Genomic DNA, 22,230 nt, shown 5'->3' on the forward strand with positions numbered 1-22,230 from the left:
TTAACAGTTCATACACTAAGAATGAGATTGGATATTCAATCCATTTAACATTCTTGCCAACAATGAGATTGGCAACTGAATTTTCCTTTTTACTTGGTTTCTTGAGACAGTAATTACTACTTACATTCAACAACATATACTCCTAATCTATATCAACAACAATTGAAAACATAGCAGGTTTTTCGTTACCCACATTGAATAAAGCACAATACATACCCACAATCCATCAAGTCCATTCAATCCATAAGTACATCCATCAAATTCCCTAAAAGCTATCAACTCAGTAATTTACATTATAAAATAGAAAACAATACAAAATACAATGACAAAAAGTATCACATTCAATTTATTCTCCATCCTTCGAAGCCTTCTACCATGCTCCTTAATTTCATTATCCATCTCATAAACCCTTGTGTTTAGATCGTTAAATTTTTCGCTTCTTATAGATTTACGAGTTATAACATTGGAGATCACGTCATCGTCATTATCATCTGCGAACTTGAAGTAATTGCAGTGTTCTTTACTAATCTACAATGCATGACAATCAATTAATCAAATCAAGCTAATCAACTTCCAAACAAATTTACAAACAAACGTACTGCTTACATATTTCGATGGACAAACAAAGAATAAACGCCCTTGATTTCCATTCTCATTGGTTCGGACAATGTACATGGCAGCTATTCTCCCACAATCACACAATCTTGGTTTCAATCTTATGTTGCTATTGTTACTAGAGGAACAAGCTATTTTTTAATCTGTATACAAAATACAAAACAAAGACATGATACATACATAGCTATTATTGCTATTGTTGATACATACATAGCTACTGTTTTATTAATATTCACCTATGGTCAAAATAGTTTCATTCTTTGGGCTTATCTTATGTCTGTTATGCTATTTATTTTCTATATGTATTTGATATAACACATATGACCAAATTATATGCATTCAAGTGAAGCAAACCACTTCACAACATGCTACTAAATAGACCTCAACAATAAGGAAAACAACAATAAACTACACTAGCTATAAACCAAGCCGAAAAATAAAATTAAAAATTTAATTCCTGAAAATAATCCCCAACAAATAATTTTCTTTCCAATGCATAGTTTTAAGCATTGTCTTTTCCATGCTTTTCTAATTGAACCTTGTGAAGTAAATTAAGTTAACCTGTAGACACCCCATTTTTGACTGACCTTAAGACTCAGACGTTATCGATTGAGCGCTCGATGATAGTGCATGTTGTGCTCGTTTAGAGGTTTCGGAGTTTTGGCTGAGAGCCTTGCCTCCGGGCTTCTGAACTCTTTTGTGCTTCGGCTCGATCTGAGGACCGAACTCTGTTTCTCTTCCCGGAGAGAGGGAGAGGTCTTGTAGACCATCTCTTTGTGGTCGTAGACCACTTTTCGTGGTCGTAGACCGCTTTTCCCGTTTGGAGACTAGTTTCCGGTTTTGGAGCCCTCGGCCGTGCACCTTGTCTCGGGACCGCTTAACGTTCTCCGTTTGGCGTAATTTTTGAACCACACCTTGTTTCCTCTATCTAGAAGGACACTATGGTCCGGGAGACCACTTTTGTGGTCGTATACCACTTTTGGTGCTCAACAGCTGGGTTTCGAGGCTCTCGGCTGCGCGCTGTGCCTCCCGAACTCTCGTTTTGCATCCGTGTTGGTTTGTTTTTGGTACAAACCTTATTTTCCTTGCTTGGAATGTGGTACAAGGATGGGAGACCAATTTTTCCCCTTGGAGACCACTTTCCTTCCCGCTAGCTGGTTTTTTGGTCGAGAAACTGGTTTTCTTGGTCTTTAGGCCACCTTTTCTGGTCTCCCCTCCACTATTGACTTGCTTTTAGTGTGGAGACCACCAATTCCCCCTGCCGACCACTTTTTTCTGGGAGACCACTTAATTTGGAACAATTCAACTCATGTTTGTTTTGTGAAAATGGTTTAAAGTTGCCCACCCTCAAGTAGGCTTAAAGATGCAGATTTGCCACCAAACATAGTGGGCTTAAAACATGATTTTGCCACAACTAAGTGGGTTTAAAACTTACATTCGTTGAATCGTTCCAATTCAAACAACAAAGCCTCCATTCACAGACATTCATGTAGTTAATCATATAAGCACATAGCCTCATGGCAAGCATGCAAAACATGGCACTATGACAATCACACTCATGCAATATGCTAAAGCTTAAAGACTCACCGAGTATTCCGAGCCAAAACAGAAACTAGTTAGACAAAACGCATGATCCTAACTATACAAAGTGTCTAATGCAACACATGCAAAGAATGCGACTAAATAGGCTCGGCTACCTAATCATGGTATTTACAACAATTTGATAGCATGTTTTGAAACACATATTCAAAGAAATATCGAAAAGACAATGCAATTTGAATGATGCGCCGAGCCTCGGTGCATGCAAGACAAATGAATGGATGCAAACATGCAAGCATAAGGTATGTTAATCAAAATATGTCCCTAATCTAACCATCGAAAGCGATTAAATAAAGGGGAGAAAGACGTGGGGTTGGAAGACATGCACACACGCACGCACACTTATTACAACATTATGCCCTCGCGAAGGAGGGTCTGAATGAATAAACTAAGCTAGTCTAAGCTAAGCTAATTAATACAAAACAAAATAAAGAAATAGCTAAGCTAAGCTACTTAATTGTTACAACAATCAACTAACTAATCTAATCTAATCAAATACATATTGCGCTAATTAATTAAACTAAATTAATTAAGGACAAAAACAGCTCAAAAATAACAATAGGCATGCTATTCTAGCTAGTTAAACTTGAGACACATCAAATGCACATGCGCGCGCTTGTTTTCCACCCAAAATGCCACTGTGTTACTGCTGACTGCCTCTATTTGCATAGTTGAATTTTGGTATGCTAAAATGGCACTGTTCTGAGAGTACATCAGTGGCTGGCTGGCCACTAATGGAGGTTGCCGGCCATGTGCCTGCTACAAAAAGGCACTGCCGACCATCAGTGAAAGGCTGCCGGCCATCAGTGTATGGCGTGCCGGCCACTGATGACCAACTTCATTCTACTGCAACAGAGCACAACACAGGGTAGGAAAGAAGTAATTTCACAGGTTGTATGTACTGTGCACCACTCCTTATCATCAAAACATCTCCAAGGAGTGGTATTCTTCGCTCCAAAACCACCAACTAAGCATTTTCAATGCGTGATGGCCAAAAAACCAAGAAATACAATTTCATTGTATGCAAAAACTGAGTTCTGTGCACTTTTCCTGACTTTGACTTTTTCTGCCATTTTCTCTCTCTTAGGGTTGACTTCTGTTGACTTTCGGCATTCTCCACCCATTTTCCTCATTTTCGCCCACTTTCTCACTTCCTTTTTAGATGACGGATGATCTTCCTCATGATGGGGTTCCCCCGGAGCTTCCTCTAATAGATTTCGAGGCAGACTTCGAGGCCGAGCCCAAGGCCGAGCCAGAGCCATTACCATTGAGTATACGGCCTTTTAATCCAGCGAGGTACCATCTTTAGACACACATAGTGCCCACTGCGAGAGGCATCAGATCCTTTAGTGACTTTGCTAAAGACGCACCAAAGGACCTCTTGTTGAGGGAGTCAGCATCTCATTTATCGGCCATTGCCATTGAGGTATGAAACTGTTTTTATGCTTTATTGCCCTTAACTAGTTGCATTTCTTGTACTACCTTCATCCAACTATACTTCATGCATTGTCTTGATCTGATTACATCTCATGCATTGCATTGGTCTAATTGCACTCCATGTATTACCACAGGGCGAGTCTCACGCCTTTAAGGGCTATGGTTCGACGACCGCTCGAGATTGGTATGGTGAGCTCCAGCTGGAGTTTGTGACATTGTCGATGAGACAGGCTTCGGTCTCTTCTGCTCCAGCTTCAGTCGGGTTGTAGCGAGCCATCCTCTCTTAGGAGCACTGGTGAAGAGGTGGTGGGACACCACCAACTCCTTCCACTTTTCCACCACGAGGGAGATGACGATGACTCTTTACGACTTTGCCATGATCACCGGCTTAAGAATAGGGGGCGATCCGATCCCTCTCGATCCAGACATAGGAGAATGAGAGGAAGCATGGCTCGAGCTGCTTGGGGCACATCCACCGATATACCGAGTAGGCATGGTGCGATACAGCTAGTTTGAGGAGCGATTCAGGGGGAGTAAGCCCGAGACGATTGAGGAGATAGTGCAGTATGCTAGAGGCTTCCTCATGCTCATCTTCGGTACCACATTGTTTTCAAACAGGTGAAATACCGTGGGTCTGTATTTGTTGAGCGCCTTGGTGGTGCTTCCTCGAGTTTAGTTTTATGATTGGGGCAGAGCCGACCTCACCACATTGTACAGATATATGAACTCCTACTTCTGTCTGCGAGGGACTTTGGTTGGAGGCTATTGGCGAGCTTGAGAGGTACACATCTCAATTCCCTCTTTACACTTTACATTTTATGCTCAAGCATTTCTTTCTTTATTTCTATTCCACACATGTGCTCTTTACTTTGCACTTTCTGCATCTGATCTTACTGTAAGCTTTCTGCTTTGCATTTTCTGCACCTAATCTTACTATATGCTTTCTGCTTTGCATTTTCTGCACCTGATCTTATACCTCTGCATTCTTCCTATAGTTATGGATATACGCATACTTCCCGGCTCTTGCCCCAGAGCTTGTGGATAAGGTTCCATTGACAGTTCCCTTTTCTCGGGTATATGACGACTAGCTCCGCTGTAGGACCCACGAGTCCTTTATGTTCTTCCGCCAGTATTTCGACATGGCTGCGGCAGATGAGGTAACTCGAAACAAAGTCATTTTTGCTTTACAACTGTTTTGATGCACACATTAGCAACTGACAACAACTAATAATCTGTTCACTTTCTATTTCAGATCACATGACAGCCTTGGGCTATGATACCGACAGAGCTTCGAGTCCGGTACAATGTAGCTCGGATCGTTACCTGCCACCATATTCTTCTTGAGGGCTCAATTTGCCTTGCATGGTTTTTAGGTGAGCGCTTTATGCATCAGACGTTGGACCTGTCTGCTCTATTTATACCGATGAGACCACCTATATCTATGAGAACGACACACAGCCTGACTACTGACGTAGTGATCCAGTTCATGGTTGGCCTGGAAGGAAAGTACTTCCATGTGGAGGGCGATTATGCAACCTTTATCCAGACACATTTGATGCCGCCTCTGATCGGCGTTCGCGGGGATGAAGACGCGAGAGCTTTGGCCGCAAGGATAAGATGCAGAGCGAGTCGGGCAAGCAGAGTCCGTGGCAGAGGGGCTTCCCAGGCGAGACAGGGGACTGGTTGGCCAGAGCTTCCCACTACACTTACTTGTTGGCAGCATACCAAAGGAGATGTACCAGATCCCCATTGAGCCTGCACGAGCCGGACATGAGCTTGTCGGAGTTCGAGGCTCGACTCCAGTATGTATCACACTTTACATTTTGCATATATCAACTTTATTTTAGTTATGCTTATAGAACACTGATCACCTCAACGCACTTGCAGGCATCTATAGAGTACACTGGGGTGGCCCTCGAGCTAGCAGCTTCCCTGATGGGGATTAGGAATGGCAACGGGACGGGGTGGGGCGGGGCCGGGGACTACTCCCCCCGTCCCCGATCCCCGAAATTTATATGCGCCCTGTCCCCGTCCCTGATCCCCGACGGGGACTCATAGCCTGGCCCCATCCCCGCCCCCGATCGGGGATCGGGGATCCCCGACCCCGAAAATCCCCGGTGGTGTTTTTTTTTTTATATATGTAAAAATCTGTAAATAGATTAAAAAACATCCTGAAACATCCATTTTTACAAAACATCCTGAAACATCCATTTTCATCCTGAAACAATGGATTAAAAATCTGTAAATTGATTACAAATCTGAAACAACATCTGTAAATTGATTAAAAATTTGAAGCAACATTTTGTTGCCAACATACAAAACATCCTGAGGCAACAAAAAAATTTGTAAAAATCTGTAAATGTAAACATCCTGAAGCAAAATACAAAACATCAATAAACATCCATTTAAATCCTGTAGTAACATCCTGAAAATTCAGCATCCATTACATCCTGTAGCAACATTATGAAAATTCAACATCCATTACAACATGAAAATTCAGTAGTCCAACAAAACAACACAAACAAAACATCATGTAGCAACAAAATAACACAAACCAAACATCTGTCCAGCAACCCACACACACAAGAAAATTCAACAAGTACCAAAGAGAATAATTAATCCCAAGCACAACCCGCAAGGGATAGGTTACCCAAAAATTGAAATTAAAAATAAAAAAAATATATCCATTACAACATAAAAAAGCAAATCCATTATTTCTTCAAACCCATACAAACCACACAACTTCCATCATCTCCTTCAACTTGAACTCCTGTTAAATAACAAAAGGAAAAAAATAAATAATTAATACTAATAATAAAATGTAAAAAATGTTAACAATTAAAACAAAAAAGATGACAACTAACACAAAAATGGCACATGACTGATCCGACTCGATCTCATCATCATCATATATAGTTGCATAGCCCACCGATTCCAATGTTGAATTTCCTAAAAAGTAAAGAATATAAATTCAATAGTGAAATTATTCCATGGTAATATAAATAATAATATGTAAATTGGATGAAATAATACCTTTCATCTCTTCACCCCACAACCAACTTTGTGCACACATTAATGCTTCTAATGTGTTTGGATGAAGTCTACTACGATGTGGACTCACTAACCTTCCACTAGTACTAAATGCTGACTCAGAAGCAACAGTGGATACAGGAATAGCTAAAATGTCCCTAGCTATTGCCTGTAAGGTCAGATACTTTGGTCCACTAGCTTTCCACCAATTCAAAACATCAAAACCTGAAGTTCTTGGCAAAACATCATCATCTAGATAATGGTCCAACTCTGATCTTACATTCTTCATTTTTTTACTTCTCTTTCTACTAATAAACAAATCAAATTCTGAAAGGGTCTCTGTAACAATTTCTGGATGAGCAGAAGAGTCACCAACAACATCGGTCTCCATACCAACTCGGTGTTGATACTCTTGCAACAAATCATAACAAATATGACGAACCTTATCAACTTCATCTTCAGCTTTGTCTCCATAAAGTTTTTCAAAATAAAACTCCAATACACTCATCTTATACCTAGGATCGAGTACAACTGCAACCCCAATAATACCATGTATCACTAACCAATATTTATCAAATTTTTCCACCATTTTTGATGCCATTGTTCTGATCACTTCAATTTCACAAGAGAGCCATTGAGACAGTGTCATCCTAATCTCACATAAAGCTGGGAAACAAACATTGGCTGTGGGATACTTTGTACCAGAAAACAACTCAGTGATAGAAAAAAAAATCTTAAACCTCCCACTAATCTCTCTAGCAAACTCTCATTCTTGCTCAGTTGGCACAGTCTTATATTGGGGCTCTCTAATTTTCAATCTAGAAAAGACATCCTTATACAATAAGGTTGCCTGAAGCATCAAGTAGGTTGAATTCCACCTAGTTGCACAATCAAGTCCTAATTTCTTAGTATGTGAAATACGCAATTGGTTGACTGTTTCTTCAAATTTTTCTACTCTTTTTGGTGTTGCTGTCCAATAAGCTACACTCTCTCGAATTTTCTCCACACCAACTCGTATGACATCCAATCCATCTTTCACTATCAAATTCAAAATATGCGCACAGCAACGCATATGAAACAAAGTACCACCCAACAAAAAGCGATGAATTACTTAACTTATCCATCAACATGGTAATCATGGCATCATTTGTGGAGCAATTATCAACAGTAACAGTCGAGATTTTTCTATCAATATTCCAATCCATCATACACTCAAGCAAAGTATCACAAAGAACTTCTTTTGTGTGTGGACATGGAACATAAATAAACCTAAAATATGATATTCATAAACAAGTATTAATAACCTGCAAATTGAACTGAATAAGTTAGAATTTTTAAATGATTTGCAAATTTACAAAAATATACCTCAAAATGCGACTTTGCAATGTCCATGAATCATCAATAAAGTATGCGGTGACAGCCATGAATCCTTTCTTTTGATTGCTAGCAGTCCACATGTCAGTTGTGATTGCCACCCTACTTTTATTATTCTCCACCAAACTCAATGTCTTCACCCTCTCATAATCATAAATCTTTAAAATATCACTCTTTATCGTATTTCGAGAAGGCACTTTAAACAATGGTTGAAGTGCTGCTGAATATCGTTTAAAACCAACATGGTCTACGATAGAGAGGGGATATTCATGCAAGATTATGGCATATGACAACTCTTTCCTAGCAAAATCTTGATCAAAGATATAAGAATTCATTTTTGGAATCTCTCTACTAAAGTTGTTAGTTAACACTTTTTGCCTCATGTCCATCACTTTTTTCCTAGTACAACTCTTCTGGTGATCATGCAAATGCCTTGTTCCATTTTTTGAATCACCTCCAAGATGCTTATTACAATAATTACATATTGCCTTCCACACCCCATTGACTTGTTGTTTTTTAAAATGTTCCCACACAACACTTGATTTTCTTTTAGTTCCTCCACAAGTAGTATTAGACTCTTCTAAATCAATAACATGTTGATTAGAGAGGGGAGACGGTGAGTTCATAGGTGCGTTCGTAGCTGGCGATGAATGTTGTGACGCGTCACTCTCAAATGGTACTTGAGAGTTAACGGGTGCTTCAGAGTTAACTGGTGCTTCAGAGTTAACATCTGACATTTTTAACCTTTATAAAAATAATATGGATTGAATTAATATAAATAAATTAAGTACTCATCATCTTTTAAACAAATTATGACATGATTGAAACAATTAGAAACAGTAGTCTGATTAAAACAAATTAAGTACTCATCATCTTTCTCTTAGAAAGAGTAGTGTGATTAGTGGACAACACACTAAGCAATTGTTACATGAACAATAAGTTATAAATATGCACCTTGAGCTATATTCATCACTTTTAACATAGTTAGACAGACTCCTAATCCAGAAGAAAACTCATTATTTAGGATACATTTTTCTTCCACATGCATATTTTTAAATATTCTTGATGAAGTATAGGGGCTGAATTTTTTTGAATCCTTAATTTAAAAAAAAAATATGAAGGTCCTGGAAAGTGTCGGCCTGCCTAGCGTATGCCTGAGGCGACTTTGAATAAACATATTGGCTGTATTCCCTACAGTTTTTCGTAAGCACAAAAGTTGATAATAAAAACAAAATCTTAAAAATTATTTTTCATACTTTTAGATAATCTACTATTTAAATTTATTTTGGATGTGTTTGAAACAATGATTGAGAAAAAAATGAAAAGAAGAAAAAAAGTTAGAAAACATTACTATTATTTTTTTATTTTTTTTCTCACTCACAAATTTCTATTTAAATCATTGATCTAAACACAACCTTAAACTATTTTTGTATAGCAAACAATAATAAAAAATTATACCAAATATTATGATAATAATTCATAAAATTAAAAAATTAAAAAAGAAGAAGTTATAAACCATGCACCAAATGGAGCCATTGTCACTTAGATTTTTATTTTATTATTCATCAATAGAAAATTATTTACAATTTGAACAGAATTGTATCCAGATAATTTTGATCTAATCTAAAATGGAAAAGAAATTATCAATTGTTGCATTTAAGGAAGAATTAAACACTTAACTATTCATATAAAAGTATATAATAGTAATCAACTAAGATAGCTCAACTGATTTACTTAGACTATATTTAAATAATGAATTTAAATAGATAATCCAAACGCAAGGTTAAAAAAATTGATAGTGGCCTCATTATTAATATCTTGCAAAAAGTAAACAATTTGATGCCCCATTTGTCAAACTCAAGCTCTTAAAATCAAACTGTACACACTCCCTGAGTTGAAGCAAACAGGTTCTGTCTGTGAACATTGATTATCACTAATGCAGCAAAACATGATTTGTGGCAATAATCATTTTAACAAAATGCAACCAAATTATATCTTCCATTAGTTCAAATAATCACTGTCAAATTGTGTCTGACCAATATAAGCTCCACATGCAAGAAAGCAATAGAATCAAAATACCTCCGGTCCGTAGAGTTCAAGCAAGCACTTTGACTGCAAGTCCTCTCCTCTGCTTGAGTTTAGATCTGAGTATATATCAGTGTTCTGTTATTTTAATCCTGAAATAGGACACATCCAAGGGTCTTAAGTATTAACCTTCTTTGCAACATTTTAATCCTGAAATAGGACACATCCAAGGGTCTAGAGTTCAAGCAACATTTTCATAACCTTCTTAAATATGCACCATGAGCTATATTCATCACTTTTAACATTGCAAAAACATAAAAAGGATCAATGCCCAATAACTAAACAAGTTTTCTTCCACGACATGTCAGTAATAGTAAGAAATCCAAAAGTTACAGCACAATCATTCACAAATAGAGAATGCAGACCTAGGGCACCAAATTATATCAGTGTTCTATTAGCAGAATTCAAACAAGAAATCAAAAGTACAAATGCTAAATAAAAATAAAATAAAAACATGAAAGAGTGTGAAAAATATATATATATATATTGAAAATCTAGTGATATGAACCACACCTACACTCAATAACCAGAGACCAGATTATAACGAAACAAGTAAATAAACAAAATTATCTTTTCTGTCATTTTAAATTTAAATCCGAATCAAGACTTGAAGAGCAAAATAAAATAAAACCATTACTTCCCATGATGTCTTTCAGATCTGAAGCTAAATATACAAAATATTGACCCAAAAATAAATGGAAACTCAGATATATACTTAGATCTAAACTCAAATATACAAAATATTTACAGATCTATACACTCAGATCTAAACACTCAGATATATATATATATATATAATATATACATATATGTAAACCCTAGAAAGAGAGAGAGAGAGAGAGAGAGAGAGAGAGAGATACCTAAACAGAGAGAGCCGGAGGAGCGGTGGTGAGGGACGATCGGAGGATCGCCGGTGAGGAGGGAGGCTCGGCGGTGACAGATGAAAAAGAAAAGGAGAGACCAGTGGCGAGCGAAAGGGAGAGACCAGTGGTGAGCAAGAGAGAGAGAGAGGAGCGCCGTGTGTGAGTGAGAGGCTCGGTGGTGATGGAGGATCGCCGGTGAGGAGGGAGGCGCGACAGTGACAGATGAAAGAGAGAGGGAGAGACCAGTGGCGAGCTGCGAGAGAGAGAGAGAGGAGCGCCGTGTGTGAGAGGCTGAGTTTGGTGTCTGAAAGTGAAACCCTAAACAAATACAAGCATATATGATATATATATATATATATGCAAGGACAAAACGGTAATTTTATCTCGGGGAATAAGCAGGGCGGGGACGGGGCCGGGGGGCCGGGCCGGGTCCGGGTCTGAAACACCTATCCCCGTCCCCGACCCGGATATCATCGGGGATGAAATTTTGAATACTGTCCCCGGCCCGTAGGGGATATTTTTCGATGAATAACCATTAAATTCGGGGACGGGGGGTTGGGTCACCGTTGGGTCGGTTTCAGATTGCCATCTCTAATGGGGATGGTGCAGAGAAGCATGCATCTGCTCAACCTCTACGGAATTCTAGTAATTTCCTTCAGTTCGCGCTTCATGTCATCAAACTTTCTGCCGATACATTAGCATTTCAACCGTAATATGTTCCATACTACACTGATATGATACACTTGCACTCAAATACTGCATTCATTCATGTTGCATATTTTCTTTGCATCTGCTATATACATTGAGACTGATATATTGACAATTGCTTTTTTCAGATCCCAGCCACATTGGACGCACCAGCAAGAGCTGGAGCAGGACCATTAGTACCTCCTTCGGCGACAAGGAGGAGAGAGAGAGAGAGAGAGAGAGAGAGAGAGAGAGATTCCAGCACGCATTCGAGGCCGAGCTAGGAGCGCCCGAGTTGGGAGCAGCCCTCAGAGCCTATTCTGGGTAGCGATGATACTAAGACCAATGAGACCGAGGAGGCGGCGAGTCAGCATGCTGATTCATCTCAGAGTACAAACGATGACGCTAGCTCGAATTCTACTAGTGGTGAGGCTGTTGAGGCTAAGGAGGACTCCGAGGCAGAGAGTGGAGATGGCTCCGATTCAGACTCCGGTTCAGGTTCAGACAGTGGCGCTAATGAAGATAGTGCCGCAGAGTCCACTCCACCGAGGAAGAGGACGAAGAGGGCCTTTAGATCATGAGATGGATGGCACTGATTTCTGTATTTTTGCTTAGTTTCTTTTTGCTAGTAATGTTAGCACTTTGTATAACTTTAGACAGGTTTTATTTTGCTTTAAAAACTTGTACTCTTTTGTAAAAAGTAACCATGATTGGAATGAAAACAACTTTTGGATGAAAAAGTGTTGTATTTTACATTCTGAGCACCGCACAAGCACTACAATGCATAAAAACGAGATTAAACTGACTGAAAACTGCACATTGTATTGGCACCTTCTTAATCAGGTAATGAATCGACCAACACTTAACAAACAGAATAAAACAACTCGATAGACAAAATAACAGCTCGACAAACAACACAACAACTTAACAAACTAATCAACATAAATACAACTCGATAAGCAAAACAAAATGAATTTAACTCAACGAACATGTTTAAGCCGAAACAGGACTCAAAACAAGACCTTGGAACACACAAATAACAAAATAAAACTACTACGTACAATTGAATCTTCACAAAAGAGGGCAGTAGACACAAAATGAAGGCTGCTAGCCATAAGGGGTGGCCTGCCGGCTATCCATTCCTCCTGCCAGCCATCAATGGGCCTCTGCCTGCCATCAATGTGCCAAACCTCCAAAATATTGACACTAAGCCTCTATTCACTACCTTATCTTCTACAAAAGTTGTAGCTTTGTGATTTCTTCATTCCAACTCTGTTTTTCTCTCAAATGGAGCCATTCTTTGCCAAAAAACTCTTCGATTGGATTGCAACTTTAGATGGCTCGAAAAAGCTGCATTTCTGGGGTTTCGGCATAAATGCACTATACCTACTGAGTCGTTCTCCGATGTGTTTTCAATTCCTACATGTCACGGCTAGGTGTTGGAACCCAGTTACACATGTTTTCAACTTTGGGGGGCAAGAGATATGCCCTACGATTGAAGAATTCCAAGCTTTCATGGAATCCCGACGTGACGAGGAAATCCTAACCCAGTCCCATTTTGGCCACATCCAAGCTTTAGGAAGGATGTGTGGGCTCACTTTACATGAAGCTCGATCCTTGGTTCGCAACAGGGAGCTGGACATTCCTAGTTTGATTCATCGATTTTCTGACGCCGGCAACCGCGGCAACTGTCTCTGGCAGAGTTTTCGGCAGCATGCCCTTTGTTTGTGTATGTTGGCTCGTTTTCTGCTTGCCCCTGGTTTCGGAGGGTCTAGCATTCGCTTGATCGAAGTGGCCCAAGGCTTGAAAGAGGGCAAGAGCTGCATTGGCTTGACACTAGCTGAGACTTTGATGGGCTTGGATGCTTTCCATTGGCGAGAGACAAACAAACTTGCAGGAAGTCCTGTACTTTTTGCAGGTAATATTTCCCATCCTATCTCACATGTGTTTCTCACATCACTCTGCACTCATGCTCTTTTTTTCTCTCAAAACCCTTTCTTACTTTTTCTCTCCACATACACCTCTCTATTCTTTAATCTCTCTTATTTTTTTCATCCCTCCCCCAAATATGGCTCATGGACAGGTTGAAGATAGTGGACTTTTGCCCTGCATGTTCAGCACAAGGCTATTTCTTTTGCCAACAGCTAGTTGATTTTTCGAACGAAGGATGGTGGTGCCATTGGATGTGCAACAGGTCCGCTGCTGACATTGCTTGGCATTGCCCCTGGTTTGATCTGCCCGAGATGAGCTACAACATGTCTCGGAAACTCAGTATTCAGCTGATTAGCTTGACACACTATGTCTTATATTTTCCATTCCGATTCAGACGTCAGTTCGGGCATGACCAGACTTGCCCAGAGGAGGGAGTAGAGTACCCGGCTTCATTTCCAATCCGAGGTTCACAACTAGGTCGATATCCAACTGCATGGAGGACAAGAGAATTGCTGGCTCCCACTCCCAATTTTAGTCGCACCTTATCTGGCGAATGCATAGCTTGGCTTGAAGGTGATGGAGGGATTGCAACCAAGTTTTAGCTTATCCAAGAAGCTTGAACCTTTGTTTTTCTACAAGAGAGGCTCTCCTTCTCCATGGAAGAGGTTCAGAAAATTTCCTAAGGCACAAGCATATATCTCCTTCTATATCTCTATTTTTGGTGCCTAAAAAGGGTGTTATTCTTCACTTAACCACACCCCCCATCATTGAGCTGAGGTTCTTGGAGGACATATTTGGGGGCTAAAAAGCTGGTTTTTGGCTGAGAAAGAAGCTGTTGTTGCAGTGCTTCAAGGGTAACCCCTTTTCTCCCTTTTAAGCTTTGTTTTGGTTATTCCCTTGGTCCCATTTGCATGCTTACTTGGGCTTAGCTTTCAACTGAAAAAAGTCTTTTTTTAGGTTGTTTAAAATGTTTGTTTAAGGTCATTTTGTGTTGGGGTAGTCTACCCCCCTCTTAGGCCTTGTTTGGTCTTGTTTTGGACCTTTCCTTTAAGCCTTTGGGATCACCTTGCTTTGGCCTTCTCACCATTGAAATCCAGAGGATTTTCAGTGGTGGAAATGGTGTGTTAAGGTCCCAAAAAGGAGAGGGTCATCCCCTCTCCTTGTGTCTTCAATACTTGCCATATATACCTCATGTTTGAGCATATGTTTTAAGCTTGTGTTGGCTTGTTCTTAGCATGTATTTGGGGTTATTTCAGCATGCCTTAGATCTGTTTTTGGTTGTCTTGATCATCCCTTGCATGTATAATTCACTTGTAGTGTAAATCACACAAACTAGCCTTGTATGCTTCATGAAGTAGCATGTCATTCTAGCTTGTTTTCTTTCCATTTCAGCATGTTTTTGGTGATGTTTTGCCATGTCATGACTCTGTTTTGGTTTGGTTTGGTTGGCCCTTGCATGCCTCATGCACTTGTAGCGCAATTCCATGTTTTTAGCATGATTTTGGCTCGACCCAAAGAAGCTTTTAGCCTTGTTTTACCACGCTTAAGGTCTGTTTGGTATTATTTTGGTCATGCATGTTTGGTTTTGTATAGCTATGGTGTATTTGGCTTTGCTAGCCTTGCACTTTGGGCCCTCTAGCATGTCATATTTGAGCTATTTGCATGATATGGAATCATTTGGTAGGTAATTTCAGACTATAAAATTCTGGCATGCTCTCATGGTTATCACTCTTTCATTGTGTTTAAGAGTTGTGCCCTTATGCCTTGTTTACGAGCTAATTCGAGAGCCTATCTTTATTGCCATCTTTGTTGCGAGTTTAGCTTGTTTTTGCTACCATTTTGACCTTCCTTAGGTCTGTTTTGAGTGCTTTAGGCCATTTGAGCATTGCTAGGTATGGTTGTAGTGTAAAGCCCTTGACTAGCTTTGTATTTCGAGTCTCTTGGCATGCTTTATTTGAGCTATTTGCATGATATGACATCACTTGGCAGATGATTTCAGTGCTTGTACCCATGCCATACTCTCATATTCGTCATTTCTTCATTTTGTTTGAGAGTTGACCTTTATGCCTTGTTGATGAGCCATTGCATGAGCACAAGTTCTTTGCCTTTTTGTGCCTAAGTTTTGATGTGAAATGGCCTCTATTTGGGCATGGCTGAGGTCTGTTCATTTTAGTCTAAGTCCATTAAGCATGATTGATTGCATGTTGTTTGCATGTTATGTTGTCCATTGCATTGTGTATGCCTTATCCTTTGCATTGTGTATGCTTAGGTCACATTGCATTGAGTATACCATCATTGCATCGTGCATGCTAATTGGTACCTGCATTGTGTATGCCATGACATGTTATTTGTTGCATTGTGTTTGGAATAAGAGTTAGTCCAAACACGGGAAACGAGGGGCGTTTCATACTCGAAGTGACGAAACGTGCCTCAATTCTCGGTCGCCGACACTCTTGACTATACATGATGGAGTTTTAGGCATTATGTGTTCGTGTGCGAATTCATTTCATATTGAGTTGTGCAATTTGGGCTCCTCGGCCATCATGCATCGAGATGCGTGATTGATGGCCCGAGGGTCGAGAACCATACTCCCTTGAGCTTACGTAATGATAGGGAGGGTGGTTGTGCATACATGTGTTGCAAATACTTTGCCATGCCCCTTTCTTGCTCTATGTTGCAGCAAACCAGAAACCAACAGTAAAAACTAGTCGGTCGACCAGATAAAGTGGCTCGCCGACCACTTTTTTTGGTTTTTAGCATAAAAAGTGGTCGGCAGGTGGTCTCCAATGCCAACAACTGGTCGGCCTCCCTCCTACAGATTCCCATGATGGAGTTTCAGCCTTTTGGAGCTTTTTGCAATGTTCTTAGACCAGTTGCAAACAGAGGCAAATCGGGGCATCGCGATGGATTTTCGCACGAGGTGACCGGGCACGCATCCTTCGTTATCTAAGGCAAATTGAAGGCAGCCTATTCCATATAGTTTACATGTTTATTCAATTGCCAACTTAGTTAATTTGTTAATTAGTTAGAGTTGTGTAATAATTAGCTGTAGCTTGTTATTCATTCTATTGTGTAATAACTAGTTTAATTAGATCAGCTTAGATTAGCTAGTTGGTTCTGTATTATTCATTCAGACCCTCCGTCGAGAGGGCACAACTGTTGTAAATAAGTGTGCGTGTGTGTGATACATGTCTTCCAACCCCCATTTCTTTCTCCCTTTTATTTACCAGCTTACGATGGTTAGTTTTAGGACATGTTTCAATTAGCATCCTTATGCTCACATGTTTGCATCCATTCATCTGTCTTGCATGCACCGGGCTCGGCGCATCATGCTAACTGCATTGTATTTCAATTCCTGTTTGAATACATGTATCAAATTACATTTCACATGACATTTTAGAATAGCCGAGCCTATCTTAGTTGCATTTTGTATGTGTTGCATTAGGCATTCTTGACATAGCTAGGATCATGAATTTGATTTCTAACATAGCTTTTGTTTTGGCTCGGAGTACTCGGTGAGTGCTTATGCTTTAGCATCCTTACATGAGTGTGAGTGTTGCCATGATAGCATGCTTGCCATAAGGCTAACTGCTTATGTGATATAACTGCTTGAATGCCTGTGGGTGAAGGTTGGATTGCTTGAAATTGGGACAATTCATTAAAATCCTCGATTTAGCCTACTTGCGAGTAGCAAACCTCAAACCATGTTCAAACAAACGGATATGTAATGTTTTGTTCCAATTTAGGTGATCTAGTCTATAATTGTTTGTTGTACGCATAACATAGTAATTCTAGGTTAAATTATCGGAATAAGAACACATGTGTTTTCAAAAAAAAGATATCATGTTAGTAAAGGCCGATCTTTGGTCGGGCGAGCGGGGGTGCTCATTGCAGGACCTTCCTCTCTCGTACCCAAGTTCCCGAGCCGAGGCAACTTTGGTGATGATGGACACGTGGGCTTAGGCACGAGTCAGGGTTTCCTAAATTCCCCAAAATAAAACATTAGGTGGCGACTCTGTATTTGGCAAAGTAGTCCATGTTTGACACTTCTTTCTAAAAATCAATTTTTCAAAACGATTTGCCGGATTTAGACTCTTTGGTGATTTATCAATCTCGTATTGCACTTTGTGAGATTAAATTCAGAACCGTGACATTTGAGTCCGAACTGTAGTGAGCCCAAATGAACAAAACGGGATTTTCTCGGGACGTTTGGGCCCGTCCACAGTTTCTGGCGACTCTGCTGGGGATTTAGAGAACTTGACTCGATCTTATGATATCTTGTTTTGACTATACTTATGTGTTTCTTTGCATTGCATGTGCATTGGTGCGCCTAGGACACAGTGTTTGCCGTCTGCTATTCCTGAACGGTTTGCCGGAGGCTCGTTTTGAGAAGCGTGCCATAAGGCTAACCGGTTACGGGCTCTGCCACGATGGGAACACAAGCCCCGATTTTTACCGGGGCACCCTTTTAACCATTCGACCTAGTGCATATTCAGAATCCATAGTGACTATTCCAAACTAGGACAGGTTGCTTACCCGATTATAGGTTGTTTAAAACCATTGTGTGCGTAGTGAAACCCTAGCTCTTGACAAAATAGAACAAGGAGACCCTACCCCAACATAGAGGTGTTTTGGCTCTCATTTGCTTGCTATGTGCTGTCAAGGAGTGTGTCTCTACAGGTTACACGCATCAGTTTGCAAGTTTGGGTATCAGGCCTGAGGGCATCAGTATTTGAGAATCAGTTATATCTGCGGGTATCAGATTCAATTTTGGGACAGTAATTTGGGGAACAGTGATCAGTGGTCGAATACAGTTATTTAGCTATATTTATGTCTGTTCTGGTAAAATCGGGCTAAAATGCTGCCTGTTTTCTCTTTTAGCTTAGAGATTCGATTTAGAGCAACCAGTGTTCTCCTTCGCTGAGGCAAGGCAGAAAAAGGCCAATCAAGGCTCACCGATTCATCAGATCCGTCAGTTACCAGTCACCAGTCACATCCCCTTTATTCAGTTCAGCAGACTCGTGATGACATAGAATTCAAAAGAAATTGTGGTCATGGCAGCAACATTGAACCAGGAGATCACCATGTAGGGTGAGACCGACGTTGAAATAGAACATCCGCCCAGGTCACCTGCCGTACATCCGATCTGGGAACCCCAAGTATTTCAAACCCGTGAGCCCACCACTTTCAAGCTTATGGAGATGATTGGCGATCTTCAGAGATCTGTAGCTAATCTAGCCTTCGGGATGTTGGCTCCACCATCAGCCATGTCACATATTGGAAACTTTATGTCGAAAGAACCCTCGCTCTTGGGGCAGATTGTAATTGAACTCAACCAACCTGAACCCATTCTAAGTATAGGCAATGGCATGCCAACAACAACCGGGTTCCGCTCTGATGTGGCAACCCAAACCTTCGACTAAGCTGAGGCGAGTGGTAAGAACAAGATGGGGGCAGACACTGATCCCTATGAACAACTTCTGCAGGCTGTTGAGGTCTTGAAAGCTGGGGGACTGAATAAGCAACAGGTACTCGCAGTTACTACAAAAACTGTAGATGACACATTCCCTACTCAGAATTAGGGCAGTTCGAACCAAGGAGAAAATTGGGAGAAGGGTCATCATACCAGAACCGTTCCTTCCAATCCTAATCCTACACTCAGAAAAGGTCAGCAGACCAAGCCAGCACCTGCTGTCCCTTTTACTAGTACCCCCAGTAAAAATCCACAAGCCTCGAAGTATCTACCCCGAGGTCACAGGGTCTTCCACGACCTCTATATGCCTTTGTCTAAGGCTCTTCAAATCTTTGCAGAAAAGGGGCATCTCAAACCCCTCGAGCCTCGGCCTCTCCCTGATCATCTTCCATCTGGTCATGACGCTACCCAGTACTATGCGTACCATCAACAAACTGGTCATAGCACCGACAATTGCTTCCGTCTTCGCCATGAAGTACAGGATTTGATTGACAACGAGGTCATCCTCCCGCCAAGCTCAGCAAAGTCTATCGTCACTGGATCAGTGAACCTGGAAGATAATGTGATGTAATCAGAGGATGAACCACCTGCGGGCGACACTCAGTTTATTTCAGATGTGGCGTATGGCACGCACAGTTTTGAGCATTTACGAATGCTAATTTTTGTACTTTATGACTTGGGTATTCAGTCAGTTTTGTTATCTTGTATATAGTCAGTCTTTTTGTACTATGTCAGCCGGGTCTGTCTTGTTGTATCGAGTCAGTCCTGTTGTATAGGAGTCAAGTGATTCCAAGGGCGTCACCACAAATATCACTATTTTGTGTTGTGATTGTCTTTTTGCTTTCTTTTGAGTCTGTTTCTGCAGCGGAGCTAGTTACACCAGAAGATCTGAATGAAACAGCTGTGGCTTTCATGTTTTTGTACATATTTCTACTTTGAGCCAGTTATGCCAGAAGTTTGAATGAAACGGCAGTGCTTTTCACCTACTTCTTTTGTGCCTTTAAGTCATTACATTGACCTAAGTTTTTCAAAACTTTTTGAACATTGTGATGAAAACGAAGAGGAAGGAATTCCTTGGGAATTGTAAAATTTGATCAACTGAGAGAAAGAGAGGCATGCTAAGCCCTTAATGAATGAAATCATGTTTGTTAATGTGAGTACTGAGAAAGATCCTGGCTTGATCCAGATTGATTTCGCGTTGTCTTCAGCGTGAGCGACTTGTCGCTTTCTAAAAAAATTTCAAAAAATATTTTGCACAGTCCTGCGAAGACCTGTGTGGAATCGCTCTTGAGATTGTGCAGTCTAGGATCGCTCTCAGTCTCGAGAATCGACCCCTTACTTTCAAACCTTGAACTTGGATTCAGAATGTTCAACGGTCAACCATAATGTGAGGCTTGTGAGGCTTGTATGGCCAGATCAGAAGCAGCCCATGAACTAAGGGCAAGAAAGTCAGACATGATCAAAAGAAGCTTGCAAAGCTCGATCAAAAGCACCCCTCGAGCTAGGGGCAAAAATGTCGAATACGCTCGAAGAGCAAAAATTGGGATGTTTCTTAAGCTAACGAAGATCAGCAAGAATGCCAAATCCCAAAAGGGAAGAAAAAAGAAAGTATTACTGAAGGACAACCAAGTTCCTATCCACAACACTGGGGGCAATCTAGCCCCCATTGGATGGACTTCAACATCATCAGCGAACAACAGCCATTCTCCTGGATTCAGATGGCTTCGAGATCCTAAAACCATTTGACATGGACAAAGCTACACTTTTACCCTTGAGAGGCTCGTTGGACCGAAAACCCTGAAGGGCGACCCATGCAAAAGTTAGAGCAAATGAAAAAAGAAAAGCAAAAGAACAAGAAAGAAAAAATGCAAAAAAAAAAAAGAGAAATGAAAAGAAAAAGAAAAATATAGCTCGCAAGGTTGAAAACCCGGAAGGACGGCCTTGGCAAAAGTTAGAGCGTAAAATGAGAGGTTAATACTCGAGTGTACCTTAACCCGAACTATGTAAGGCTTGATTCCCATGTTTGGGATACGTAGGCAACTTCATTCTGAAGTCCAGTCGTAAACACTTCCAGATCGACCATGTCCAAGTAATGGTTCTGACCATCTTTGTCTTCTCTGTATCTGAGAGTTCGGTTGTGATCTTCACTATGAGAACTATTTACAGTATGCTGCGGCGTTATCCAAACAAGGGGCAACTTTCCGTTGCCATATAGTGCGCTATGATGCCATTTAGACAAAGGGCAACTTTCGTTGCCGTGTAGCGCCATTTAGGCAAGGGGCAATTTTTCATTGCTTCGGATTTGAGGTTATGCATCTCAAGAGTAAATTCCATGCCCATTGAGCAGTAGCCATTTGTAAAAACAGTTTTTGAGAATTTTTACTAAGGTTGACTAATTTTCTCGAAAATTATTCAATTTTTCCAAAACTGGACTTTTTTCTTGGACCCAAAAAAGGGAAATTTTCAGTGCTCATAGCCTGACTTGCATGATTTCAAATCAGAAAATTAAACAAGTATGTTAATCTAACTCTCATATTGGTCAAAATCGTTTTAGTAGAAAGCCAAAATAAAAAAATGGTCAAAATGATGAACTAGGGGCACAGTTGAGTCAGGTGTTCTGTCTTTTCCCCCATTGTCAACATGCTTGCCAAGAAGGGCACCTTACTCGCCACAAAGCGCACAACTGAAGCTAACAACAAAGGGCTGAAAGCTCTCTCATCCTCCAAGCAGCGAGGTATCAAGCTAAGTGCGAAGCGCGAAACGGAATGGATCAGGATATTCCACTCCCTCATCTAGACAGGTTTGATCACGTCCAAACTTCTCCAGCAGGGCATCATCAACCAATGTCAGCTGCAGATTTGCTACACACCCAGTTATGGTGCAACCCCTCTGTGGGAGAAATTCACTAGCTGTGCGCAGAAGAATGACAATCTAGCAGAATGCTAGGGGCACGAGCCCACAACTTTCTGTTTATCCATCAACCACCCGGGAGGGGGATAAAAAATGAGAGATTAAAGAATAGAGAGATGTGCGCTGAGAGAAAAAGTGAGAAAAAGGGGTTTCTCAGAAAAAAAAACAGAGCCTGAAGGCCGAGTGATGTGAGAATCACAAATAAGAAAAGATGGGAAACAATAC

The 22,230-nt window shown here is 40.6% G+C and overlaps 1 long non-coding RNA gene across 1 annotated transcript; it reads left to right on the plus strand.

Moving 5' to 3' along the window:
- Positions 1-2,070: 2,070 nt before the first annotated feature.
- Positions 2,071-11,939, plus strand: LOC145791155 (uncharacterized). Its single transcript, XR_014330919.1, has 4 exons — positions 2,071-3,640; positions 3,786-4,808; positions 4,904-5,453; positions 11,840-11,939. It is a non-coding gene; the product is annotated as an uncharacterized LOC145791155 (long non-coding RNA).
- The last annotated feature ends 10,291 nt before the right edge of the window (positions 11,940-22,230 follow it).

The sequence above is a fragment of the Camellia sinensis genome, chromosome 5 (genome assembly GCF_055761805.1).
Source record: "Camellia sinensis isolate YWXY chromosome 5, ASM5576180v1, whole genome shotgun sequence".
Classification (NCBI taxonomy): domain Eukaryota; kingdom Viridiplantae; phylum Streptophyta; class Magnoliopsida; order Ericales; family Theaceae; genus Camellia; species Camellia sinensis.